Below are 11,625 nucleotides of genomic sequence, written 5' to 3'. Positions count from 1 at the left end.
TCACTTCTTGCATCTGAAGAAGTGAGGTTCTTACCCACGAAAGCTTATGCTCCCAATACTTCTGTTGGACTCAAAGGTGCCACAGGACCCTCTGTTGCTTTTTAAGCTTCAATGTCCTGCTGAAGAGTAAGTCACTTATCCCCATTTTACAGATGAAGAAACTGAGGCACAGAACAGTTAAGACATTTGCCAAAGTTCACAGAGGAAATCTGCAACAGAACAGAGAAAAGGACTAATTTCCTGACTCCCAATTCTATATCCTAATCACAAGACCATTCAAATGGCTCAAATCTAAGTGTATTAAGTTTACAATTCAAATGTAAGGGAGGGAGGGAGACACAGCTCTTATAACTGTTTGAAAATGTTCTGCAGGACTTCATCCCACTACAAATTAAATTAATTTTTCAAAGGCCTTCCTATGAGTCCCATATTCTGCTCTGCTAGGTGGACTGGGGGCAGGGAAGCAAAATGGCAGGGGGTGGGGAAGAAGCCCCTAAATCTGCAGACGGGCAGCTGTACCTCTGCAGCATACTTTTTGTCTCCTTCAAACACTGAAAACTCTCTATGTGAAATTTACAAGCGTGTGACTCCACAGGTCAAGAAAAGTGTTCTGGGGGTCAGGCAATGAAAGAACACCAGTCATACTCTCCTCCACAGAACCTGGCTTCCTACCAGAAATCCATGCAAAAATGAAGGCTGGTAGAACCAGTAACGAATCCCTTCCAGCGAAGTGACTCCTCTCAAAAAGGAGGGCAGACTACAAGGGCCAGAGCAAGCAGCAGGTTGGCTCCGGCAGTAGCCCTGCTGTTGGACAGGGGGCAGAATTAAAAGGAGCTATATTCCTTTTCTGAAGAGGACAGAGCCCTTCATGGGGACAGGTTAGTGTTTCCATATCTCTCCCTCTATCCATACCTCCATCTAGGTTTTTATATCACACCCATCGTATCTCATTGCTGTTCTGCATGGATTTTCAAAAGACTACATGTATTCCCTTTCCACACAGGACTAAACACCTTGCCCAAGGAGATGCTGCAATTTACATCCACAAGTATCAAACTGGGGAGCATGTTTCTTCCTCTTGTGGGTTTACCTGCAGGTAGTAGCATGAGGCTCCAATATTAGTACTAATGCTAGTTTTGCCTTGATGTTGACTTCAGCTATTCTTAATTGGCTTCTCTGCTTAAAAGAGAGATTATATAGCAAAACAATGTATCCAAAAAAAGTATCATATTCTGATGAGAAGGAATGTCTCTCCAAATCTAGCCAGTCATCCAGGCTCAATTTACATAAAAAAATTAATATCCAAATTCCTTTTTGTTACTTGGCCCACAGCCTATTATTCCTGGCAAAGCTGCAAATGGATGCTAAAAACAGAATGTTTATTTTATTATGATCAAGTAAAATTTCCTGAAAATGAAAGGTAAAAAATGGAGTAAAGATATGGATGAGTCAGTTCGATAAATCAAGAATAATCTGAAAAATTCTATAAATCTTCAATTTTAGACTAAAGTCATACCAAAATCATAGTCCTTAGTGACCTGTTGTTTTTCATTCTGCTATCTGAATAAAATACACACAGTTTGGAATGGTCAGCAATCTCCAAAAATATTGAGCAGAAAATTGAATCATTTTTGTGCACATAAATTTGAAATGCATCAATTTGGGGGGGGGCAGGGGGAAGTGCCCTTTTTTCTGTGATTTGGTTCTTCTGCAGCATTGTTGGTACACTACTTCAAAAATATATTTTACTTCTTACAGAAACCCTACAAAACAATAAAATGATTAACTGTAATGATTATAACGTCAAATTATTTTAAAATGGTTGGGGAAATAGAAATATACATCACTTCAATTGATATAAATAAAATACTAACCAGGTCATTAAAATATTCTGAGTCAGTATTTAAACAGTGAGTGAAATTCACCCTACACCTTCCGGGGCTGAAGTGCTATGCAGGGCTTGTGTAGCATGCACTGAGGTAAATCTCTTCCAGGGGAGAAATTAAGTGGGAAGAGTATATGTAAAGATGGGGACTAACTTCACTGACTTGAGTGGAATTACACTAGGGTGACTGAAGTCAGTATGGCCCAGGATACATACAGCAAGTGAATAAAGAAGGGGGAAGAGGGGTTGGGGTGCTGGAGGGAGAACATTACTGCATTACCACAATGCTGGTGTAGAAAAGCTCCTAAAGAAAGACCATTTGGAAAGTTTCTCTTTTCCTGTTTGTGATGCTAACAAGCAGATGATTTGAAGTTGTTAGTGACTCATTTTAACTAACATGAGGCTTCTAAGACTTGTCTGTTTGAAGTGCACTAAATTAATCCAAATTAAAGGGCTTTCATGATTTTTTATTTTTAAAGAGCTTGTATGTTTACTTTGGTTGCAGTCCAAAGTTTATATGGGTGGCAACACTTTCTACTTTCATTTAACTACCTTAAAGTGAAGTGTTTCACTCACCTTAGTTTGGACATGTTTTTATAGGGTGCATGTGTGTGTGTATACATTATATATATATATAATACCATATGCAATAGATGTGTTATAGTACAGACACAAACAATACATGAGGTCTTACTATAATGGTACAAAGAACTTCTGTTTATCATCAAACATTTCATATATCCCATTACATGTGAAAGAATTATTATCTATCCTGTTGCAGTGAAACACTTTTTCCTATAATGGAATTTTACTCTGGAAATTTATTTTGGTATTAAAAGGTTCCACTTTATAATGTCTATGGTTCAATCAGTGATCTAAAAGGTACTTAAATGCTTTGAACAAGATACATAAAACGCTTTTATTGCAAAAGCTTTGCTGTATCTACCAATTTTACTATTGATCTCTTTCCATGTAAGGCAGTTCTGGAAGCTGCCCATGATGTATAAAATCACATGGTGGCTTTTGATCTCCAGCTGGTGATTAAAGCACATTATGGAGGTTTGAAATTTTCTTGTGGCCATTAGCATACCTCTAAACAGTTCTCTATTAAATGGTAGCAGTATTTTTAATACATGTTATTTAAACAAGAAACCAGGAATCTATAAACTTCGTGTTTACCGTACTCTGTAGCTTAGAGGACACAGATCTCTTGAATGAAGTGAGTTTGGTTTTAGTGGTACACTGACTGATCAAATAGTGACTTCTTGAGGTAACGAGGCTCAATCAAAATGCAGTGAAGAATAAAGATGTATATTTATTTTTAAACCCTCATTTAGTACAAACAAGCAGAGCCCCAGGCTTTGTAGGAGCTTATGTAAATAGACTGGTATCCTCACTCCCACACCGCCTGCTGTTTAAGGATCTCACCATCATGTCTGAGGTCAGCAAGCGATCATGGTTTTGCCATGGTGGGTTTTACAGTACAGACCTTATTTCTCAGCCTGAAATCAGAATCTTATCTTTTCCGAGTTTTTAAAAGTGTCTTTAAGAACAGTTACCTTCCCTTCCAATCCCTTTGAGGTTCCCTTTAGTAAAATCAGACCCCTCCCCCTTCATTTTTAATATATATCCACTTCATTATGTTTATTATATTGTGCTTATTAATTGTTTGCTATTTATATTATAGTACCAGTGTGAGTGTGGTCGGTGCACCACAGATACATAGGAAGACACAGTCCCTGAGAAATCAAATGAAGAGCTCCAAGGGGAGGGCTAGCTCAGTGGTTTGAGCATTAGCCTGCTAAACCCAGGGTTGTGAGCTCAAGCCTTGAGGGGGCCATTTAGAGATCTAGGGCAAGAAAAAAGTTGGGGATTGGCCCTGCTTTGAGCAGGGGGTTGGACTAGATGACCTCCAGTCCTAATATTCTAAGACCTTCTGTGATTCCTCCTCCACCCCCATGTAAATGAATATTTCTACTTACTCATTTTTTTATAGGCATGACAACAGAAGTAAGGTCTGAAAGAGGGGAGAGTATTGGCCTGGAAAGGATGTTCCAGTTGTCGGGAGCACATATGGAAAAGCACAGCAACCACGGTGAGAGAAGTAAACAAGAAAGCAAGGCGATTAATCATTGGCAGATAGAGGAGGGCACACAAGACCCATCTTTATTTTGATTCTGTGTTATATAATACCCCTAGCACTGTGGCAGGACACATAGTTGTGTTCAAAAATCTCATCACAGTATTATCAGACTGCTTGATAAAAGCTAGGATAGTCCCTGTCCCAAAGAGCTTACTATCCAAGAAGAAAAACAGCTGAAGGGTAGATGGATGCAGCATAGATGCACAATACAATATACAACCAAATAGCATGTTTGGCAGACTGGCTGACCATGCAAACTTTCCATTTAGTGAAAAAGTCATCTTCCATTTAAGAATTTCCTGATATTACCCATAGGATGTCAAAAACATTCACCTTGATGGTAATATTATACCTGTTGCTATTGGAATCCCAACTTTACTGGCCCCTGGCAGACCTTAAGCAGAACTGCCAGGAGAACAGCAACACTTCTTGCTGCTCTCCTGTACTCAAACCGAACAATCAGTCCTTCCTGTTACACTGCTCTACAGCATACTTCTGGCTAATTTACATACAATTTACATAATATGTCAATAAAAATCTACAATTTACATAAAAACTGTTTCCCTCAGTCTTAAATGGCACCGCTTTTTTCTAAGAAACTGTACCTAGCCCCACCACTAGGTGGGCCCATTGGTTACAATATACTTCAACCTAAGAGTAAGAAATGCTCAACAAAATTTAACAAAAATGCAGTTAATTACCACTGACATTCTCTCCTTCATTACACAAGCACACCCTGAGTTTAATCACATGCATTATTGTAATCAACCTGTCAATCACATTTTGAAATATTTCATTTTTTTGACATAATTACTGTAGAATCACTGCAGCCCGTCTAAATCATGGATATGGCAAGACTGATATTGTGTTGCAAAATGCGATCTGACAAAAAAAATTGAGGCTTCTGCGCAGAAATTAAAGAAACATTGAACTGCTAATGGCTTTGCCCTGCAAATATGTTACATTAGGTAGACTGTCAAGAGTTAATATAACTGCCTGCCCACTCACTGAAGAACATACTTATTCCTGTCATTCTTTAAATGCCTAAACATTGTCCATGTCAATTTTTTAAAAGGGTTCTGTGGCTATATTTTGTTTAATTGGCATAATTTGTGTGGGGATCTGCTGCTTCAGATGGACTGGGTTTATAGCCTAGCAGATGAAGGAAAAATTTAAAGAACCAAGCAGCAAGGAAATAGGATGCTGGGAAAGGAGTTGGCTGAGGAAGGGAACTCGGTTGAGGTGGTCCTTACATTGAAAAATTGGACATCTATACTGGAACAGACAGATGAGAGGTTTGCAAATGTCTTGTGCTCAATATGAAACTCACATAACATGCTGATCATTCTTTTCAGGAATACTAGTTTGTTTTGGGGTCCAGCAGGGAGCACTTTTTATGTTTAAAATTACACTTCAAAACACATGAACTATATATAGAGGTAGGAGGCGCTTGATGAAGGATACCCATCTGTTAGGGATTGGAAACTTTTTCATTTAATACAGAATGACATGTTTCTGGCTCAGGTGATTGGTAACGCGATATGGAGTCTTAATTGCTGGACATTAATTCATACCTGAACTAAGCCAGTAATGACCAGAAATTGTTACAATCTGATGATTCTTTGGTGGGCTCTGTGAAATGAGTTAGTGATCCCCGTCCACTTTCTATGCAGACAGATGTCTCCCTTCCCAAAAACAACTGTCACAATGGGCATTGGTCATCACACTTGTTGGCAGATTCAGCAATGAAGCCAGGAACTGATCAGATTGGAGAGTGAAGTACTCTCTCATTCCTAAAATCAGGGTTCAGGTCCATTGTTGAGGCATTGGGGGTTGCTTGCAAAGGTTTTCTACAAGAACAGAAGATTTCAGTTTGCAACACTGTCAGGCATAGCACCTTTCACATGAGCAATGTAATTCACTTTAATAAACCAATTTATCCAGGTAGTTCCAGAAAAGTATTTCAATAAAATCATTTAATCTAATTGTATATGAATAATTTAATCTCTTATATAAAGCCAAATTATCTTTTCTCTTTAAAAAAAAAATTTCTTTTAAACTCTAAGTGACTTTAGTGCTAGAAAGGTGCTGGATTGACAGTCCTCTATCAAGCAATAGAATAGGCATAAAAATTTGAAGACCTTCCCCATACTGTACCATCCCTTACCTGGAGAGACCTATTGTAGTTGTGATCAGTCTCCTCTCAACATCCATTACGTCCTTAGCCTCTCAGATGAGACTGCCAACACATGGAAGCCTCTTGTTGCCAACTATAGTGGTAGCTTTTATGTTGTGGACATTTAGTTTTAACTAAAACTGATGTTGGCACAATTCAGAAAATTCATGTTTTCATAGAATCATAGAAGATTAGGGTTGGAAGAGACCTCAGGAGGTCATCTACTCTAACCCCCTGCTCAAAGCAGGACCAACCCCAACTAAATCATCCCACCCACGGCTTTGTAAACTGGGCCTTAAAAACCTCTAAGAATGGAGATTCCACCACCTCCCTAGCTAACCCATTCCAGTGCTTCACCACCCTCCTAATGAAATAGTTTTTCCTAATATCCAACCTAGACCTCCCTCATTGAAACTTGAGACCATTGCTCCTTGTTCTGTCATCTGCCGCCACTGGGAACTGCCTAGCTCCATCCTGTTTGGAACCCCCCTTCAGGTAGTTGAAGGTTGCTAACAAATCCCCCCTCAGTCTTCTCTTCTACAGACTAAATAAGCCCAGTTCCCTCAGCCTCTCCTCGTAAGTCATGTGCCCCAGCCCCCTAATCATTTTCATTGCCCTCCACTGGACTTTCTCCAATTTGTCCATATCCTTTCTGTAGTGGGGGTCCCAAAACTGGATGCAATACTCCAGATGTGGCCTCACCAGAGCCAAATAGAGGGGAATAATCCCTTCCCTCAATCTGCTGGCAATGCCATTTGGCAATTATCTCACCTCCTAAGAGCCCTATTTGTAAGATCTGTTGTTGCTAGTTGAGTTTCCATACCATGTGTACAGACATCTACTTGAGGCATTTAATGAATTAATACATGAATAGCAAATGAGGAAGCAAGGATCAATCAACTTTGCTCTTTGCCAAAGTGTGGCTGCTACTCACTGAAAGTGCATGTAGAGATTCTGATGGTGTCTACACTAGGAAATGAGTAGCTAGTGAGAATAGGTATACAGAACTGCTCCAATCTCCCTCCCTTCCATGTTTATTGAAAACAATTGCCCTTCTGTGGTATACAAGGTCAAGAGTTCTACATGTATTATAGCAAAGCATGCTACATACCTGGTGGAATGGGTATCTGGCACATTTTGTTACAGAAGGTGTCAAACTCTGTTGACCTTGTCTACATCCACTTGAGAGGGACAAGGAGGAAGCAGTTTGATACCCACTATTAAAATGGTTAATTTTCTTGGTAAGGACAGGGTCCTAGAGAGCATTAAAATAACTACGCCTACCATAATGAAATAAATAAAAAAGTGAGTTCTGCAGTTTTTATGACACAGTACTCACTGGCAATACACTAAAACTGTCCACTAACCATTTTTCATTCTCCATGGAATATCAACATGCTGAATTTAATATCCATTCCTATCTGTGTTCTTTCACTTGTTAATAATCAAATTGCAGCCATCAACCTTTTCATTTAAAAATACTTGCTCTAAAAAGTAAGCACAGCCATTTGAAACAATTTTGTAGTGATCTTGGAATGGAATGTAAGCTTTAAAATGTTGAATTTGTAAGACTGCCGCTTTGTAAACATATTATAATGTATATTGGTCTATTTTGGTGAACAGCAGAATAATAATGTACTTTAAAAACAGTTTGAAATGCATCTCCTAACATATAAAGCAGTGAAGATGACTAATATGAGAATATGGCATTTCACTGCAAACCTAATGAAGGCTTCTGAAAATCACAGTATCTCATCACCACACTGACTACATTGACTGCAATATAGTCAATAGTATATTCACCGCTAGAGAGGATATGAGTATAAAGTATTCCCTCTCTTCTGATAAAAGTAACTTAACCAGGCTTTTCAGCCTGAAGTTGATGTGTAAAAGTAAATTTTTCCTGTTTCATGACTTTTATATAACTTATTCTTGAAGATTTCTGTAGTAATTATATCCTTTACTCTTGACCAATGTAAATTCTGCTTTTGCTTCCGATTTTTTGGACCTTTTGAGAATGACCATTAAAGTAATAGCAATATTTTAATGGGTATTTTATCAGCAAAGCCCTCAAATTAGTGCCTGCAGTGTACAGATTTTGATAGCTTCAGAAGGCTCTAGAGGAAACAATTACTTTAAAAAGACCCAATGGGAAGCTGTAAAGCAGAAAGATGGCACAGGATCCAGAGAGGACAAGGAGAGGAGATCCACAATTACTGGAGACAAGAACTGATCAACAGGGGGGGGGCTCTTTCAATCATCACTGGAGGGGAAGAGATTGGTGCCACCAGGAAGAGGCGGCAATATCTATTCCAAGGACTTTCTACTACTACCACTGTCGTATCTAAGCACTTACCAGCTGAGGAAGAAGAGTAGGAGACTTAGGTAGCCAAGGAGGGTAGGAGACGTTCACCAGCTCCAGAGTCAGGGGTGTTCCTCAGCCAAATTTGTTTAGCATAAGTGGGGACCAGGCGGTATGTGCCAAACTTGGCACCAGCTAAATCTACCTCTTGCTATTGTGATGTTTTAGTTCTTTATGCATTAAATGATAAACAATGGCTAATATATATTTTAGAAAGTTAAGGTATGAATTTGTAGTCTATGAAAATAAACTAATGGCCAGGTATATTGTAGGTGGGGATTGCGCTGGCTGCCACACCACTTTGCCAGCGTACTTCAAGCTTAACTTACAATTCCCTGTTACAACATTTCAGTGTCATCTCTCTCTGCAGGGGGAGCAAAAAGATGATGCTGAACTTGTGTAGTGGAATGAAATCTATTCTATAAATGCTTCATATTGTTATTATTCAGATCCAAAGTGATATTAACACAATGCACTACAAAAGCTCCAAAAGTGTCTTTATGATGCAGGGCACTAATGCTTATTATTTTCATTATGCATTCAACAGGAGACTCCCTGCAAATGGAATCTCATGTCATTACACAGTATGGATACTGCATCCTGACTAGAGGATGACACCAGAACGAACCAGCTCACATTGTTCTAGGTCTGTGGACCAGGAGGGCCCGTTAATGGAAAGAAAGGGGAGGGTGGTGGTTTTTTTATACTACTGTCCAAAAACCAAAGGGACTGGATGGCTCAAGGAGATAGAAACTCTCCTTCCTATTGTAGGTCACTGGGTTAAACTAAACAGGAACAAGGCGCTCTTATTCCGGAATATCATCTACACATGGAGCTGTTCCTGAATAACTCTGTGGAGACAAACCCTTAGCTGGCAATGAGTGAATTACCCTCTCATCTCTAAAGGCTGTTCCCCATGTCAAAAGGCAAGGCACACTGCAGAGTAGCACTGCTGCTGCCTAACGCTGTACCTACTTTGTGGAGAGAGGACTTCATTATGCAGGGTTGTCAATAAGACCGTTCATAAAGAGTAAATTCACATGATTTCTTTTTTTTTTCTGAACTTCGTAACAAACCTATGGCCAGCTAGGACTTCCCTGAGCAACTTGGAACTTCATATAAACACCAGGAGAGAATGCAGATCTCTGCCTGAAGCACAATCTCCTAATGGCCTGGGGTACGAGAGACTCTCCATTAGCAGGATAGCTAGTGGTATACGCTGTAATTAACAGGCCATTGTGTGTATATGTTAAAACAGAATTATCCAGTCCTGTCCCTTATATAAAAGACTCACATCAGTGTCTGTTTTGCATCATAAAACACTTAGTGGTTAGCTGAACAGAGCACTAGTACTGGGTGAACTTTCCTAATCCTAAAGGCTGTCTCATGACACTGTTTTAATAGAAAAGAACACGCTTTTAACTCATAGTGATGATTGCAAGCAGCATCCTGGTCCATTCTGTTAACTGAAATGAATTCCCCTCTCTTCAAAAGGTAACAAAATTCATATTCTGAGCTTCTCATTGCCTTATTCTGTCATGCTTCCTAATGCCTCTGAGGTTCATTTCTGCCAGAATCAAAAGCGCTTTATTTGCCGATCTAACATTAGGATATCATTTCTCAGCTTCACTTTGGAATCCTCTGGCCTGATGTCAAAGCAGCTCTTGTGGCCACCCTTTCATTGTTATCCCTACAGTATTCTTTATGTGCCTGTGATTTTCCTCATGATATCATATAGAGCACAGTTTAAAACAAAACACAAGCAAATGGAAACAATACTGATGCAATTATCAAGTGCCAAAGAAAAATTAAGGAACTCACCACTGGTGACGGAACATGTACGATCAAATTGCAATAAGGGAAATGTCATAGGCACTTGTGATTAACATGAGCTCACTAAGGCCACAGTCCTGCAAGTGACTCCAGGCTGGCAGACTCATATATGCAGATCCCCATTAGCTTTAATAGGAGCCAGCCCACATTGAGTCCCTCGCAGGATTGAGACCCAAATGATTTTACAAGATACAGCTCTGCACAGCCGTTTATTCACCCATAGGCATTTTGAAAGTGCCTATCACAGAGGTAGATAGGATCTGTATCAAAAAGTAGTATTAAGCACTGGGTTTCAACATAAGATACCAAAAGGAAATCAGAGTTTAGGCTGTCACTCTGTCTTTAACTCACTCCATTAGGTCTAGGTATTTCTAGATATATGATAGGTGGCATCGTATAGTATTCTGTGACTCCTAGAAGTCCATCTCATGACAGCTTAAGTTAATTCTGGAGTGGCTGCTTTACCTCTGAATCACCTTGCTTTTGTCCAAGTTCCTATCTTGCTACTTTAAAGCATCTGCTCAGATGGAATAGCAAGAGATACATCTCCCTAGTCTCACACACCACAAGCAGAGATGCAACAATTGAGAGTTTGAACAGGGTAAGAACTGAGCAGAGATTTAAAAAAAATTATTGTGAGTGAATTAAGTGTTGTGATAGTGAGGGTATTGGCTAGAGCCAGGCAGTGTACAGGCAAAGAAGAGACTGTTAGCACGAAATAGGGAGCACCTCAGGGGACACGCCTACAGACAGTCTGTCACCCACTGCTTTTAACATTCCATTTCAAAGTTTAATTAGATATTAATTTCTGAATGCTTAAATAAAATTAACCCCTTTGAGTGGCCTCAGTGTGCATCAGCTTCCACAGACAAATCTATAACAGAACCCCTAGCCCCTTACCCATTACCCTGAGAAAGAAAATTTAAACACTGACCAGAAAGGAAATATTTTCTAGTTACAAACAACAAGTCTATCATCTATCAAAAGAAAACACTTCTGGTGCCAAGAATTACTTCATCACTGCTACTCCGGAAGAAATATTAAATCCTTCACTTAAACACATAAGCAAATACTGTAACAATAACACTTTATACTTGAATAAGTTACAGCACTTAATATCTTACCTCAGACAAAGAAAAAGTTCAGATGCTCTAGTAGAACTTCCCTAGAGAGGGAAGCTAAGAGTGTGTTTGGGGAATGGTATACCTAAAAAAACTACATAAAGC

The 11,625-nt window shown here is 39.4% G+C and overlaps 1 long non-coding RNA gene across 1 annotated transcript; it reads left to right on the top strand.

Moving 5' to 3' along the window:
* Nucleotides 1-595: 595 nt before the first annotated feature.
* LOC135983195 (uncharacterized) lies at nucleotides 596-11,390 on the top strand. Its single transcript, XR_010600748.1, has 3 exons — nucleotides 596-878; nucleotides 3,882-3,980; nucleotides 9,114-11,390. It is a non-coding gene; the product is annotated as an uncharacterized LOC135983195 (long non-coding RNA).
* Nucleotides 11,391-11,625: the final 235 nt, after the last annotated feature.

This window comes from Chrysemys picta, chromosome 4 (assembly GCF_011386835.1).
Source record: "Chrysemys picta bellii isolate R12L10 chromosome 4, ASM1138683v2, whole genome shotgun sequence".
Taxonomy (NCBI): domain Eukaryota; kingdom Metazoa; phylum Chordata; order Testudines; family Emydidae; genus Chrysemys; species Chrysemys picta.
The sequence above is the reverse complement of the archived record's forward strand: the minus strand, read 5'-3'. Positions and strand labels throughout refer to the sequence as shown.